Below are 16,771 nucleotides of genomic sequence, written 5' to 3'. Positions count from 1 at the left end.
GAAAATCTGGTTAAAGCTCTTGACTCTCTTCCTAAGAAAATACACATACGTACAATATTTGGTATATAATTTCAGAGAGTTTCATTACCCCATGAATTTCTGAGGGTCTATTCAACTTTTATCAAGCCATGAAGTCTAATGTTAAGAAACCCAATGTCAAGACTAGGGTCACTCTCCCCGTTCTTGGCCCTCTGACAATGCTGCATTGATAACCAAATGCCCATCTACAGCAGAATGCATGAACCCACCCCCCCCCTTTTTTTGGTAAAATTAAATGAAGTAAAAGAAAACCTAGATAATAAAGAAATATGTTTCTTAACATTTTTTGCAACAAGTATACTATCATGCTGTCACATTGGGTTTCAAAAACATGGACTGAGACTCACTTACAGTTATTTCTTTTCTACACATTAGATAGAAACTACAATGTCAAAGGAGATCCCAAGTTCACCTTCAAATTTGGGATTTTAGTGCTCATGAACTTTGTTTTTTTTTTTTTTTCCTTTGTTTTCCTTCCTTCCTGACTGCCTTAAAGTTATTAAATACTTATTCTGTGCCATACAGTTTACTAAAATAGGGCAGGTAGTAATAAGCAACACAGTTTCTACCCTAACAGATCTTATAGCCTCTTGGAAAATACAACATTAATAAATATTTACATAAATGGATATGTACTCACAAGATAATATGTGCCAAGAAGGACAAATATTGAATGTTCTAAGGGTATATAACTAGAGGAGATAAACTAATCTAGGAGTCAGAGAAAGTCTCTTGGAGAAAGACACATTTTAACTGAAATTTGAAGACTGAGTAGGAGTCAACGAGATGGAATCTGTGGAATGAGGGGTTCGGGGTGGTGTATTAGAAGAGTCACCAAGGTAAGGAAGAACATTCTAGGAACTCAAAGAACATCAGTGCCACTTGAAGGTGGGAGAATTATAGAAGGCATTATAAGGCATGTATTTCTGTTAGGAATGATTCTGATTCCAACTTACAGACGATCAGTAATAGTGGTTTAAAAATGTGTTTTTAATTTTTCTTATATAACAGAAATTTTAGAGATAGCCAGTTACCTGTACTGGTTCAGCTCTCCATTGATATGAGCAGACGCCCAGATTGTTTCCTGATCTTCCTCACTTCATGATTGGTGCATTGTCTTTCATCCTCATGCTTGCCACTTCATGGTCATAGGATGGCTGCTGAAGCCCCAGGCATCACAGCCATATTCAAGGCAGGAAGAAATGAAGGAAAAGTGGTAGTATCTCTCTGTTTCACATGAAAAAGTAAAAGTCTTCTCAGTCCTCAGCAAATTTGCAATTATACCTCAGTGGTCAGAAATCTGTTGCATGCCCCCTTTTAACTACAAATGCAGAGACAGCTGGGGAAGTGAGTATTTAGCCTTTCCAACTTCTCTGGAGAAGGTAGGTAAGGGAGATCCAAGAGGGGGACTGATGTAGGGCTAGGCAAACAACACTACCTGCCTTTCATAAAAAGGGTTTTGCTCTTTATCTTAAAAAATAAAAATGAGTGAAGTCATTAAGGTCTCTAATTTGAGAAGTAACATCATCATTAAAAAAAAATTTCTGAGGCTGTCATCGGGAAAATTGACAGGAGGGAAAAGGGATGATATGAGGTGAGAAAGACAAAGACTGAGACTTGAACTAGGGTGGTGGTGCGGAGTGGGGAGAAGAGGGATTCAGGAGTAGGAGGTTTAAAATGCCTCTATATTCCTAGAATTGTTGCGTATATAGCAAAGGCAATCACGTGTCACGTGTGTGAATTCACTTTTAAACTATAAAGTTTTATACCAAATTAGTATACTTTAAAGTCAGAATTTGACTAACTTGCTATTAAGATACATGTTGTTCCTGAACTTAAAACTCCTCTTTATTAGTGGAACCTTTGGGAGATATAAAATCTGGTGGAATCATTTGGCAAGATAAAATTACTTTCTGATCCTTTTTCTTTCCAGAAGTCAAAACTGCACTTCTATATAGTGATGTAGAAAAGTCAAAAAATATCCCCAGGGCCAACTGTATTTGCTCCCTCCAGCTTAATAAAATAATTGTGCTTTTGTGCTCATACCAAGGAAAATCCAAATGCAACAGATAAAGGATATTCTTAAACACATGAGGGAAAGCTTCAGTCTCCTTTAAGTAAAGCAAATCATTCTACGGGGAAAAAAAAAAAAAAGGGCCATGGGGTGGGCTGGAGGGAATTAAACCCACATCCTAACATAAATCTCATAGAAAAAAATATTAGAATTTCTCAGGGTTTTCTGTAACCTCTACTATTAGAATTCATTCCTGGGCTGAGACTTTTTTATTTCAACTTTCACATTAACAGCCCAATAATAAACCCTTGATTAAAGAAAAAGGATTACAGTGAAAGGGTTGAAATAAGCTTAATTGTGGAGGTGTGATTAGTGCCACAGTGATAGACTCCCAGGTAATGATTTTTAAAATTTTACAGGAAATGTTTAACAAGATGATTGCCTGACTATAAAATGTCTCTGTGTAAGAAAATAGTCTTTGAAAGCAGCATTGGGCCTCGTTGGACTAATACGTCCATGAATGGCAACATCTCTTTTATAGTTTTGATGAATGCTAAAGTAGAAACTTTATTATAATGATTTTGGACCCAGAACTGTGAAAATAGCGGGCAGAATATGAACACTTTACCAGATCAATCAATTTTCATTTACAATTCTACTTATTGTGCATGGTATCAAACTATGAAAATGTAACATTTCAAACTAGTGATTTCTATCCTACCAAAATTGCAGTACTTATTTGGGTTTTGAAGTAGATAGGATCAGAATTAGAGACAGCATGTTGTAACCACACACACACACACACACACACACACACACACAAAAGATTGAAATACTTGTGTTCTAGTCTCTTTTACTTAGTCATTCAACCTGCAAGAATTTACACAGGACCTAATAAGTGCAAGATGCTGAAATAGAAAGATTCCAGATGTTTCCGGGTATTTTTCTCAAGAAATGCTCAGGAGTAGGGAGGTGGGGGCAGATGCATAATTGAAACATTATAAATGGTGTGACCCTGTGTTCATTTGCAATGAAATGTATATGTTTGCGGGAACATAGAGAACAGAAGCCCATCTCAGGAGGGTGTGAAAATAAGAAGGGCTTAAGGAAAGCTTCTAGGAAGAGTCGGCACATGAATTAAGACTTGAAGTCTTCACTTAGAATGGGACTGGGCCAGTTCAAGTGGGACAAGAACATTAGGAAACAGTGCCCCTTTTAAGGGGCTCTAGCAATTGATATTGCTAGAGTGCAAAAAATGGCAAGATATGAGACAAAACAACATCAATGAACACTGGCTAACTTTAGTAGGAAAAAGAACGCCAGAAGGGTATTTATAGGATGGCTACAGAGAGTATTATATCTCTCATTAAGAAGCTTGAACTTAAACCTGAAGACAACGAAACATCATCTTGTAGCTGCTCTGGTCATATTTAAATTTGAAATAATTCCCTTGTATGACTCTATGGGGGTGAATTTAAAGGAGGCCATTAGAATTCTCTTGGCAATGGGCTGGGAGAAAGAGATTGGAGAAGAGCAAACATGTATTTGGGAAGTAAAATCTGAAAATGTAAAGAGGAATCAAGGATATAAAGTAGGGAACGCACCGAGGCTGCCCACAAGAATAATGAAAGCAAAGCTGGTGTGATGGGGGAGATGACAAGTATTTAGACATGTTGGGTTTTAGGTACGGATGGAAATCCAGGAGGAGATGCCAGCAGAAAACTAGATACATGAACCAGAAACTCAGGGGAGGTTTCTAGGTGAAGAGAGTCATTAGAAGTTGTCAGCATGCAGCATAACTGCATTAGGAGGGTGTTAGGCTGTTGAAACTTTGATTGTTAATAACACCACTCAGGTGTTGGGTGAAAGGAGGCCCTGCCTGTATTGTGGGATTCCTTGAAGATCAAATAAGAGAACCCTATGGAACAAGAGTATAGAAGTGCGGCATGGTTATTATGTGAACTTGACTCAAGCACTTAAATAATATGCATAAAAACAAACCACAAAGTTGTAAGTATAACAACATAAACAAAATTCATATGTTGAAACCTGATCACCAAGGTGATATGTTAGGAGGTGGGGCATTTGGGAGGTGATTAGGTCATGAGGGTGCAGTCTTTATGAATGGGATTAGTGCCCTTATAAAAGAGGCCCCAAAGAGTTGCCCTGCCCCTTCCACCATGTGAGCACACAGGGAGAAGTTCCCATCTATGAACCAGGAAATGAGTCCACACCTTGACCTTGAACTTCTCACCCACTAGAACTGTGAGAAATAAATTTCTGTTGTTTATAAGCTGCCTAGTCTATGGTACTTTATTATAGTGGCCTAAACAAAGACACTTATTTGCCAAAGTATCTTTAATAGGTGTGAGATATATAGGCCTTAAATTGAGCAGAAAATATGACTATGAAAATTATGTTAACTTCACTAAAATCTATTCTGATTAAATTATTGGAAAATGATTTATGAAGGAAATAATTTCTCATATTTGAATAATGATTTCAACTTTTCTGAGGTTTCAAGATTCATTTCTTCCTTGTATTTTCCTGTGTGTATATTCAAGAACAAGTCAAATTAATTAGAATGACACACTTTAAGGTTAAAATAGCCAGGCCATTTCTCAGGAGAAATTGATCCTTAATTAATTCTAGGACATTATAGAATGAAAATAATTGGAGGGGGAAAAAAACTCACACTATTTTGGTAACCAAGTCCAAGGAATTTTGAAATGAATTATTGGGCTTTTTATTACATCAAAAGTAGAGATTAGTGGTTAATTTTACTTTATGTGTTTATGTCCTCACTATTAAAATTTCTTTATCCATAGTAAGTGATCCAAAAGTCATCTTTGCTACCTTCCCAGGAAAAAATTTCAAAGCTAACGTTAATTCTGAGATAATGATTTCTATAAGATTGTGCATGACTTAAAGAAAAAAATGAATTAGGTGAATTGCATTTATTTAGTATGTAAAGACTTCCTGTACTTGTTTCTAATAGAACAGAGTAAGATTCAACACTCCTTTGGGCCTTGGTAAAGCTCATCAATAGGATTTTGTTAATTTTAGTACAGTATTACTTAAAAAAAAAAAAAAAGACATGTGTTGGCTGTAATGTAATTAGGGTTAAAGACCAGCAGAAGAGTATGGTGTTTAGTATCAATTGTACCATGGTATGGCAGGCTAGTTAACCACTTCTTTGAACCTTGACTTTAAAGTGAACATAATGGTACTCACAACGTAATGTTCTTTAACAGATGAATTAGGTGATATATGTAGGAACAGGAGCTGGAAATTTTTTCCCAATAAATGACTAGATACTCTTATTGATAACAGGAGACATTATTTTCATACATAAGATCACCTATATAACTCAATGAAGTTTATTTTGACTACCAAGCATGTAAACACTTTTATAATTTGGAAGGACTCTCAAGGTAGGTGAGAAACTGGGCCATACCTCCCACTATGGAAACTTAAAAGCATGTTGATATTTTTTCTGCCTCTGATCAAGATGTTCTCATTTAGATCTTGGAGGGAATTGGAAATCACAACTGTATGGTAATGTGGCAAGGATCCAAAGAGTTCTTTTTAAAAATTCCAGTTAGCTAGACATTGATACATAATTTATCATTCTCTTTTAGTCTTTTTCAAGTATTATTTTACTGAGATTTAAACATTGAGATAAATATTTGTGAAAGTTATTGTTAATATTTTCTTACCAGTTTATACATTCATTGATTGATTACTTTTTTTTTTTTTTTTTTTTTGAGACAGAGTCTCACTGTTGCCCAGGCTAGAGTGCCGTGGCATCATCCTAGCTCACAGCAACCTCAAACTCCTGGGCTCAAGCAATCCTTCTGCCTCAGCCTCCCGAGTAGCTGGGACTACAGGCATGAGCCACCATGCCCGGCTAATTTTTTCTATATATTTTTAGTTGTCCGATTAATTTCTTTCTATTTTTAGTAGAGACGGGGTCTCGCTCTTGCTCAGGCTGGTTTCCAACTCCTGAGCTCAAACAATCCGCCCTCGTCGGCCTCCCAGAGTGCTAGGATTACAGGCATGAATCACCGCATCTGGCCTGATTGCTTTTTGTTGTTTTTATATCATATGTAAATATATTAATATCAACAGGCTATACATACATTTTTATTTATTGTTTATCATTTCTGTATAGAAAGAATAAGTGAGCAATGAGCAGGTAACTCTGCTAAATATCTCATGATACAGTGAACAGTAAAGAAGGTGAGACAATAGAAAGAAAATTCAATGATATTAATAAGTATGAGAAAGTCAAATCATATTTACAGTTAATGTCTGAAAATTAATTGAAAATTGTATAATTCTAGTTGTATTGAATATAGTGGGAAAATTGCTTTATATATCATTTACTTTTAGTACTATTTGTGCCTTCAAAAAAATCATTAAATGTTTTATTTTCCCCTACAAGCATTATATTTCTGAATTTAGGAGATTATGGTTTACTGTAATGCTTAGTTTTTATGACATTCTTATAAAGGCCAGTGATTTTTCCATCTTTCATCTGAAAGTTTATGTTATGCTGTATTTCGTTAACCTTCATTACCAAAAATGTTTTTAATTCATATTCAGGAACCCTGAGGACCATTATAAGACATTGACTTCAATTCGGTTACTACATAGTTTCATCTTCATGTACTTTTCTGGGGTTTGGTTTCCCAGTGCCCCAAACGCAGGACAAATGAATGGTCTCTGTCAGGAGTCCACTTTTAGGCACATGGTAGCCATTCAGGATTTTAAAATTGATTCTTTTAGTTCAGGCACCGGCCTGACCATATCTAAAAGTAAATTGATGTTTGAACTCGTAGCAGAAGATAAAGCACATTTGGAAATCATTGAGCAGAATCACTAGAGATGGCAAATCTTTACTGTGTCATTCCACTCCCATAGAAACATGGAGAAAAAAAGTTTGTCATAAAGGCAATAGTCTAATCCCTCACTCCTATGGAACTTCCAATTTTCATCTAAAAACAAGATTATCATGTGTAGTAGGCAAAATAATGCCCACAACCCCCTTCCCACCAGCAAGATGTCCAAGTCTTAATCCCTGGAAGCTGTGGCTACATTATGTTACACGGCAAAGGAGATTAAGGTATTAAGGTTGCAGATGAGCTTCAGGTTGCTACTCAGCTGACCTTATGATAGAGAGATTATCCTGGATTATCTGAGTGGGCCCAATTAATCACAAGAATCCTTATAAGTGGAAGAGGGAAGCAGAGGAGAGTCAGAGAGAGATATGATGACAGAAGCAAGGTCAGAGAGGTGCGGTATTGCTGGCTGTGAAGATGAGGAAGAGGACTAGGAGCCAAGGAATGTGAGCAGCTCCAGAAACTGGAAAAGGCAAAGAAACGAACTGTCCCCCAGAGCCTCCAAAAGGAATGTGGGTTTGCTGATACCTTGATTTTAGCATGGCCAGACCCGTGTTGGGCTTCCAACCTGCATAACTGTAAGGTAATACATTTGTGTTGCTTTAAGCCACTAAGTTTGGTAATAATTATGGCAGCACTAGGAAGTAATATATAGTAAAGCTACTGAGTGAAATATCTGGAAATTGGAAAATGAGGAAGCTACTCTAGCTTAAACAACTTCTAAAGCCCTTTTCATTTCAAAATTCCAATAAAATGTATGCAACTGCAGCTAAACTAGCCCCCAAATCACTTCGACGGAGGGTGCTTAAGAGTCCCCTCTCTCTTTTATTTCCCTCTCAGACAATTTTTCTTTCTCATTTTCTCTACTCACTTGACTTCATCAAACTTCTACACCTAAAAAAGGCATTTAGTTTTGGAAAAGCAAGCTATTCATATACAGTTCACATCAAACTTTTATTTTCAACTTTAACTTACCATCAAAAATGCTTATTTCTTGACTACCTATTCTTGGACCCATATGTTGGGATGAATCATTTGTCAAAATCAACATTAAAATACCAATGTCATTTTTTGCAGATCTAGAAAAAATAATTCTATGCTTTGTATAGAACCAGAAAAGACCCCGAATAGCCAAAGCAACCTTAAGCAAAAAGAACACATCAGGAGGCATCACTTTATTAGATTTCAAGCTATACTACAAGGCTATAATAACCAAAACAACATGGTACTGGCACAAGAACAGAGACATATACCAATTGATCAGAACAGAGAACCCAAACGTAGAACCATCCTCATATTGCCATCTGATCTTTGACAAAGAAGACAAAAATATACACTGGGGAAAAGAATCCCTCTTCAATAAGTGGTGCTGGGAAAATTCGATAGCCATTCAATCCAGAATCCCACTACTGGGGATTTACCCAAAGGAAAAAAAAGACATTTTATAGAAAAGACACTTGCACTCAAATTTTTATAGCAGCACAATTCACAATCACAAAGATGTGGAAACAACCCAAGTGCCCATCACTTCATGAATGGATTAATAGAATGTGGTATATGTATACCATGGAGTATTACTCAGCAATTTAAAAAAATGGTGAACTAATTCCATTTGTAACAACTTGGATGAAACTAGAGAACATCCTCCGAAGTGAAGTGTTGCAAGAGTGGAAAAAAAAACACCACATGTATGCACTATTAAATTGAAACTAAATGATTAACACTTATGTGTACATATGGTAGTAAAATTCAATGGAAATCAACCAGGTGGGGTCAGGAAGGGATGGGTTAATTCACACCTAATGGGTACGGTGAATGCTTTCTGGGTGATGGACCCATTTATAACTTTGACTCAAACTATACAAAAGGAATTCATGTTACCAAAACATTTGCACCACTATAATATTCTGAAATTAAAAAAAAAATCAATGGGACCAATACTTATAAAGCCAGGTAATGCAGAAATTAAATAGGAATCCTTAACTCAATAAAGGCCAAAATTACCCTGGGAAGAGATTTTTCTTTCAGCAACAACCTCTTCACATAGCCATTCCCACCATTCCACAATATTTGTTGGCCAAGTTACCAAAAAAGATAGCTCAACTGACAAGCCTAGGAAGACACAGGCTGCCCAGAGGAGGTTCACTCAGAGGTAATCAGAACATAATTTGGGGTGTGACCTGGGTGTTCAGGAAAGTCAGGAATAGAGTAATCACGTCTTCCTAGCAAACGTTTCACAAAGGTAACTGGTTTTCAATCTGAACGATTATATGTTAAAAAGAGTTTTTTCTATATTAAGTTATTGATTTTTTTTCTTACCAAGTCTACTGAGTAGAGCATTCAGCTGGTAAGAATTACTTTTGCCTGAATCAAATTTGGATGGGTAACTCAGGCCCATTCTATATTCAAAAATTATCTTGAACTATTTCTCAAGCATTTCAAATTTGGCAAAAAAATATTTTAATCATAATTTTCTGCTTAATTTTTAAACTGTTACGTGTTTTAAGGAGAATTTAATCCATATGTTCAGATTCATTTACCATTAACTGATCAGATTTTTTTGTTGTTGTTGTCATATTTTTGTTGGGGAGATGTTTTAGGGATACTTTCAGAGACTTTGACAAACTTCTTGGGGAAAACAGAAAAAGGAAATCTTTATTCTGCTGGAGGAAATCAAGTCTCAAATCAAGAGAGATGAAAGAGGTTCTAGATTCATTTCAGCAATGCAGCCCGACTCAAAAGGAGAGAAACCATTTTTCTCCCAACTTTACTGCTAAGGATAGAAGACTTTATGGATTTAGAATCACAGAAATGAGTAAATGCTCATAAAATCCAGATTCACTCACCATTCTGTGCATTGATCTGCAGTGAGTCTGAAGAAAAAAGCAGGGTCCGAGAAAAGAGCCAAAAAAAAAAAAAAAAGATGTTCCCAGCAGCTTAGGAAAGAATTATTTATGGTTATATACACAGTAAAGAGAAAGAGAAAATGAAAGAATAGAAGAGAAAAACAGAGGAAAAAGAAAGACACAAATATTTCTGGAAAAGTTAAGCAGTATATAATTTCTTTTTTGCTCCTAGAGGACGCAATAGACTCAAAATAGCTAATCCCTCTGACCCTTGATAAATTTGGAATAGACAAACTTAACCCATACTATGCCCATTTGTAAAAAGCCAAATAATTTTTTAAAATGAAGCAATAAGTATTACTTACTCTATTTCCATCCTTTCCTCAATATATTGATTTAAAGAAACTTTTTTAAAAAAGTTATTGTATTTCTTCAATTTGAATGTTGTTTCTCTTCAAACTTTTTGCATTACTTATCCTATTTCAGAAGTAAGAAGTGCTAGTACAAGAGAAAAGGTATTACATTATTTGATATTTATGTGCCATGTTTTATATGGGGTGTGTGTGTGACAAGGGTGGGTGTGTTTGTATGTATAAAATTCTTGGTATCAAAACCATTGGTTTCAGAACTTTCTTCTTTCTGTCATTAATACTGCAGCTGTATTGATTGAATTGAATATAAAAATACCATGCCTGGGTCATAAAAAGTTTTATAGAATTTTTGTAACCAAATTCTGTTATCTATTCAACAAATATTTCTTGAACACCTTCTTTGTGCAAAACATTGTGATAAAGAAGAATTAATATACAAAGTGCAAAGGGCTAATTCCTGAGCTTAAGTGTGTAACAGAATATAATTTTAGAAAATAAGGAAAAAATGATGTTAAGCTTCCAGGTCACAGTTTGCAATTGCAATAAATTACATGTCTTTTGTTAAAGGAATCTACCTTGGAAGCATATCTCAATTTTATATTTAGAAAATTTTAAAATTAAGATTGTTTTTAATCCTCAAGCTCTATAGCTCCAGATTCCAGTCTCTTAGGAACATTCTTTTAGTTTATATCAAACTATTTTAAATCATACCTTCCAGTGAGTTGCCAGCTGTGTCAGTCAATCTGTGAACAGTCCTGGCATTTCATAAAAATGACAAGTCAACCGTGAAAATGATAGAGGGAAATCAGGAAGAATTGTTTTAATGCCCAAAAGCAGTCTATCATTTTCAATGTCTCTAAGGTTTTTTGGGGGTCCCAATTAAGAATTTTTTAATAAATACATAATACATGGAAAAGACTTGAATTTTGTAAGTCATAGGTCAATAGGAGCATGGCCTTATTTTTCTGCATCTCAGGGGAAGCATGATTGAACTTAACACATATCAAGCTGCCAGTAGCAGACAGAGTCATTCCTATAAAGCAGCTGTGTTCACCCTCTAAAAAAATGGGCCCGCAGCTCCTTTTAGAAAGAACATTTGATTTAATTGTTAACAAAGGACAGTGGTCAGAAGGAAAGTAAACCACCATACTCTTCAGGTTGAATCAACACTGCTAGGATTTCATAATGTGATAAGAGAATAATAGAAAAAATATCTTTGTAAATAGAACAAAGAAACATGCTCTGGTTCCAAGAGTTAGAAGAGGTTTAAATGGGTCTACAATTATTTCTCTCCATAAAATCATACATTTCATTTCTTTATAAACCTCGTATAATTCCTTGGGAAGTTGCAAGTCTGGATGAGATTGGGGTATCTTAAACATTTGGAGTCTTTATTTTAAAGATACAAATGAAGTGCATGCTTAAGAACATCAATAATACAGATATGACATTCTCCCAACCAATAACATAACCAGGGTGAACAATTCGGTATCTGTTCTTCTATATTTTATTCATTGCATGTAAAATCATAGACACACCAGTAGAAACATATACAAAGCTTTTACCTTTTTAAGAAAATATAGGATCACATTATAACTGTTACCATTCAAGTTCTTTTTTAAGTTAAGTTTACATCTTAAATATCTTTGTAGACTTTTCAAATACCTATACAATATTCCATGGTGTGGGTATAAAATTTATTCAATCTTTCTCCATTGATGGGTATCAAGGTCATTCCCAGTGTTTTGCAGCTATAAATTATGCTGTAATAAATATGTTTATATTATGATGTTTTTATTTCAGTAGAATCAATTTCTAGAACTGGGAATTTCTAAATGTGTAAAGTATTTTTCTTTTCCTTTTTTTTTTTTTTTTAGCTTGTCTAATGAGGATGAAGCAGTTCTTCACCATCTTGTATTCTTCCTTTTGTCCACTTTCTTTACACATTAAACTAATTCTGTTACCCAAGTAAATGTGAACTGTTCTTTTATAACCAGAATTTGTGTTATCTTGAGAAAAAATATTGTTTCTTAAAAATTTGGCTCATGCCTGCTTCCCATCCAATAGATCAAGCAGGTGCCAAATAATTGTTGGTTAAATTAATTTGCAAATATTTACTTCCTCCTGAGATGGAGTCCAAATGGATCTGTCTTTGACATTCCATTCCTTTCCCCTGAAACATGTTTGAACAAATACTGGCAGTGGTGAAAAGGAGGAGGTAGAAAGGACCAAAGAAGCTGATAGTGAGATAGTATTCAGAGCCCAAAGGCTAGTCCCCACAGAGAAATAGAGGGCAAATCAGTCACTTGGGCAAAAGCCATCCCTGCAGAGTTGCCCACTACAGAAAAGGACTTTGCTGGGACAGCCACCATAGTTTGATTGGCAGAGAGGTGTCTGAAGTTCTGTAGAACTGATTTCACGTAACTGCAGTGCTAGAAAATCTTATTCTAGCCCTTAGGAAGAAGAAATATTATGCCTTAGTGAGCAGGATTGTCTCAGGAACAAGATGTGTCTAAGTCTGTAAGTTCACATTTGTCAGTTCCTTAAACAAGGTGGCAAAGGAAAGAGAAGAGAAATCAGAGACTGCTGTGGCCAAGCAGTGCACATTTTCTGCCAGACTCCAGAGAAATCCCTGAAGATGCAAGCTGGAGGTGTTAGGGGAAAATTTTGTTTTGATTGCAAGGGGATCGTTGTATTTGCTCCCACTATTGGGGTGAAACCAGGACAAGTGGTTATCCTATTTTCCTGTTTACAAAATATCTCACTTCTTTAGATTCTATTTGAGTTTTATGACTCTCTATAGAAGTTTAATTGAGCTGAAGCCAACAAGTCTGGCCTTATTTCCCATGTGCCCCTGCACTACCGACTGGGATCCAAGAGCAACCATAACCTTGACATCGCATCACAGCACTTGGTAACACCCTCATAACGCTTGTCAAAACACCCAGAGGCTTTGGGGTCAGGAAGGAGCTATCTTGTGGCCTTTCATGAAGATACAGAATGTCCCTAGAGTGCTGCTTCAATCCTCATTTTAATTATTTCTAATTCTCAAAAGTTCTCCACTATTAGTGAGAATGCTATGAAGAAGCTACATGTTTCTATATGACTCCTTTATCAGTGTTTATATCGACCCATTAATGTACAGTTATTGACCCCTCCTATATGTCAAGCCCCATGTTAGGTACTGTGGAGTATTCAAACAATATCAAAATAATATTTGTTTTTCTAAGTTTGTATTTTTCTTCCCTTTCTCTCCCTCCCTTCCCTGCTTCCCTCCCTCCCTCCTTCCTTCCTTCCTTCCTTCCTTCTTTCCTTCTTTCCTTTTCCTTTTCTGTTAATAGAGGAAAAATGCAAAAAATTAAAAGCCACTAAAATTGCTCATTTCTCTTTCTAATGAGCTGGAATCCAGCAGTGATTCTTAATTTTTTCTATCTATCATTTATTTTTGGTTATTTTATTTTTAACTTTTCTTTTAATTTTTAATTTTTTTATATTGTCAGGTGACATTCTGGTGTGCTTAATCCTGAATCTACTTTTATTCTTTAGCCATAGAGCAAGCCTGTTTTGCATCAATATCCATTATTCAAGGAGGTGAATAATTTGGTTAAAGATTGTATGTGTGTGTGTGTGTGTGTGTGTGTGTAGACGTAAAAGGCAGTCAAGAACATTCCTAAAAAATCATTCAGAAAATAGGAGTATAGGAGTACAAATAGTGATAAAGAGAACTCTTTGGGACTATTTTTAAGGAAAATATCCTACTTTGAAGAGAGCTCATTAGCTATGCTCTTCCTCAATTCTGCCTTCTTCATAAACTTATTTACATGCACAAATCATCTCTCTTCTTCCTTTTTGTCTTAAAGAATAATATGTTCTTTTCCCTCAGTTGGTACATTTGATTCAATTTCCGTTTACCTAGCTTTATGTTTTCCTCCAATAGTTATCTTCTCTATTCCCCATCAGTTACTTTCATCTCATTTCTCTATTAGGAAAACACAATAGCTTAGAAACAAATATTAATGAATAAATATGCTGCATCCTAAATATAATAGAAAATCCTCCCTTGACCCTGCACCGTTCTTATACCAGCATCTCTCCCATCCTCCTTGCCTTTCTGTGGTTTGAGCGTAGAATTGCATTATCTCTACTTTCTCCTATTCACTTTTCCATAGACTGAAATCTGGCTTTTAATGCCACCACCCCACTGAAATAGCTCTTGAAGAAATATGCTAATTGTAATGTCTAGTGGACATTATGAGGCAGATGTTTCTGTCACGTCTGACAATGCTAATTACTCCCTTTATCTTGACACTTTCACCTCTGGGTTCCTTTACACCCCTCTGGCCGCTCCATCTTTAATCAGCTTACACATCTCTGAGCACTCCTTCTTGGCCCTTTTCATAAATTTTGCTGTTCCAAAGTTCTGCTATCATGTCTTCCATTTCCTTCTTTGTGCTGCTACACTTTCAGGATTTTGACTGCCACCAATATGGTATGCATTTTGGTAGTCCTGGTGGCATTATGTCAGTGATGCTCCAATATCTCTCTTCAGCTCTGAAATGTTCCCAGAACCTACTAGTTATCTCCAGCTGGTTGTCCTATAGGGATTTTTAGTTCCATGCACTGCCTTAAATCCTTTGGAATAGTCAGAGTATCAGAAAAGGGGAATGCCAGATGAGGATTTCATTACTTCCCTGCCCTCCCCCCAACTGCCACTTCTCCCTGTAACTGCTGATTCAGTGAAGAGCACATCATTTACCCAGTCACCCAAAACAGAAATTGGGGTTTAACCTCATCCATGAATTCCTTTTTCCTTGGCTTTCATGTCCAAATAATCACTAAGGGATGTGCACCTTACCTCCCAAATAATCTTCATTCAGTTTCTTCATCCCTATGACCACTTACACTACATTAATGTAAGGCACAGGTTCTTGCAATAGCCTCCAGCCTCCAGGACTGTGTGCCCAAACTCATCTTCTCACAGTGGATGGAAGGATGCATCCAAATTTGACTCTGATTTCATCACTTCCTTAACAAAATTTTCCAGTGGTTTCACATCATTTGGACTATTTCTTTGTCATTATCTTACATCACCACCTACCTCATGATTTGCTCTCCCACAGTACTGAATTCTTTGTAATTCTCCCCATAATGCTATGCTGTTTATCCCATTGATGTCTTTGATCCAGCTGACCCCTCTGCTTGGAATGTCCCTATCCCCTTCACCTGGCTAACTCTTCCTAATCTTTTAAGATTATTCTTGGATACAACCTCCTCCAAGTAGCCTCCCATGGTCCCTATCCATAACTCCAGTTGAATTGGGTAACCTTCCCTCTACTTCCATAGTAGCCATGTCTTCATACGATTTTTCGTTTTATGTTATAATCATCTGTTGATGTCTGTTATTGAGTAAAAGGACTATGTTTTGTGTGTTTCTCTTTATTCTCTGCACTTAATTTAGTGCCTATGATATGATAGGCACAAGATAACTAATTTTGTTAGGTGAAGGCTTGAGTCTTAAATTATAAGTAAGATTCAGATAATCACGACCAAAAGAAGGAATCTAACAGAAATACAGCTTTTAACTAAGAATCAGACACAAAAGGGTCCCAGGCAGATTTGTGAAGTTAGTGAGGATCTCGTACCTATTGGAGTGGGAAGTGTGCATGTGTTGCACGTGCGCGTTTGTGTCTATGGGAGCATGTGTTGGCAGGCTGGACAGATAGATTGGGGGGAAATATGGAAGGCCCTCAGTAATGCTATGTGTACATTTTGGACATTGTAGACAATGCAGAGGCATTGTTTTTGAATGAGGGAACAATATGATAATAATGGTGTATTAGTAAAACACTTTTGTGTTTAATAGTGGTTTAACAGATTAGGGCGAGGAGTAAGGTGAACAATTATAAAAATATAATAGTTCAGTAATTAAATGGTAATGCCTTGAGTTAGAATAATTGCAGTGAAAATAGTGGGGAAGAAGTATAAACCAACACAGTAAAAAATTACTATGGCAGCTTAATGTCAGGTCTGGAGAGAACACTGTGAGCTCAGGGATAATGTCCATTTCATCCAAAAATGTATGTTCACTGCTTAGCACTGAGCTTGGAACATAGGAGGTGGTGAATAAATGGTTTTTAAGTGAAAGAATTAATGGATGAATGAAAATATAACCCTTTCACATACATACAGTGCGTATCTTCCTTGAGAAAATACAATGCAATGATTTTTGCTTTTCGTTTTGTTTTGTTTTTTCATCTCCAATGCAATGGTTTGAATAATTAATTTAGAATAATGATGGAATGATATGACTTTGTTGTAGTTTAAGTCACTGTTATTTTCTCTCAATTGCTTCCCCCGAGTCCCAGGCCTTGGCACAATTAATGCTACTGTTCTAAAATCAGCTTTGGAACTTTGATCTCAGGCTCTAAATATGCCCCTGTAAACAAGCAACACATCTAATAATAACCATATCACCTGCTCATCTAAAGGGTTTCATGTGTTTTTAATTAATAATTGAGAACAAATGTCACCATGGTTGCCTCAGTCTAGACAGGGGACAATTATATCATCTACTTATTTTTTCTGCTTGAGGGATAT

Source organism: Propithecus coquereli, unplaced genomic scaffold (genome assembly GCF_000956105.1).
Source record: "Propithecus coquereli isolate 6110/MARCELLA unplaced genomic scaffold, Pcoq_1.0 Scaffold2, whole genome shotgun sequence".
NCBI classification, from domain to species: domain Eukaryota; kingdom Metazoa; phylum Chordata; class Mammalia; order Primates; family Indriidae; genus Propithecus; species Propithecus coquereli.
Note: the sequence above shows the minus strand (reverse complement) of the source record.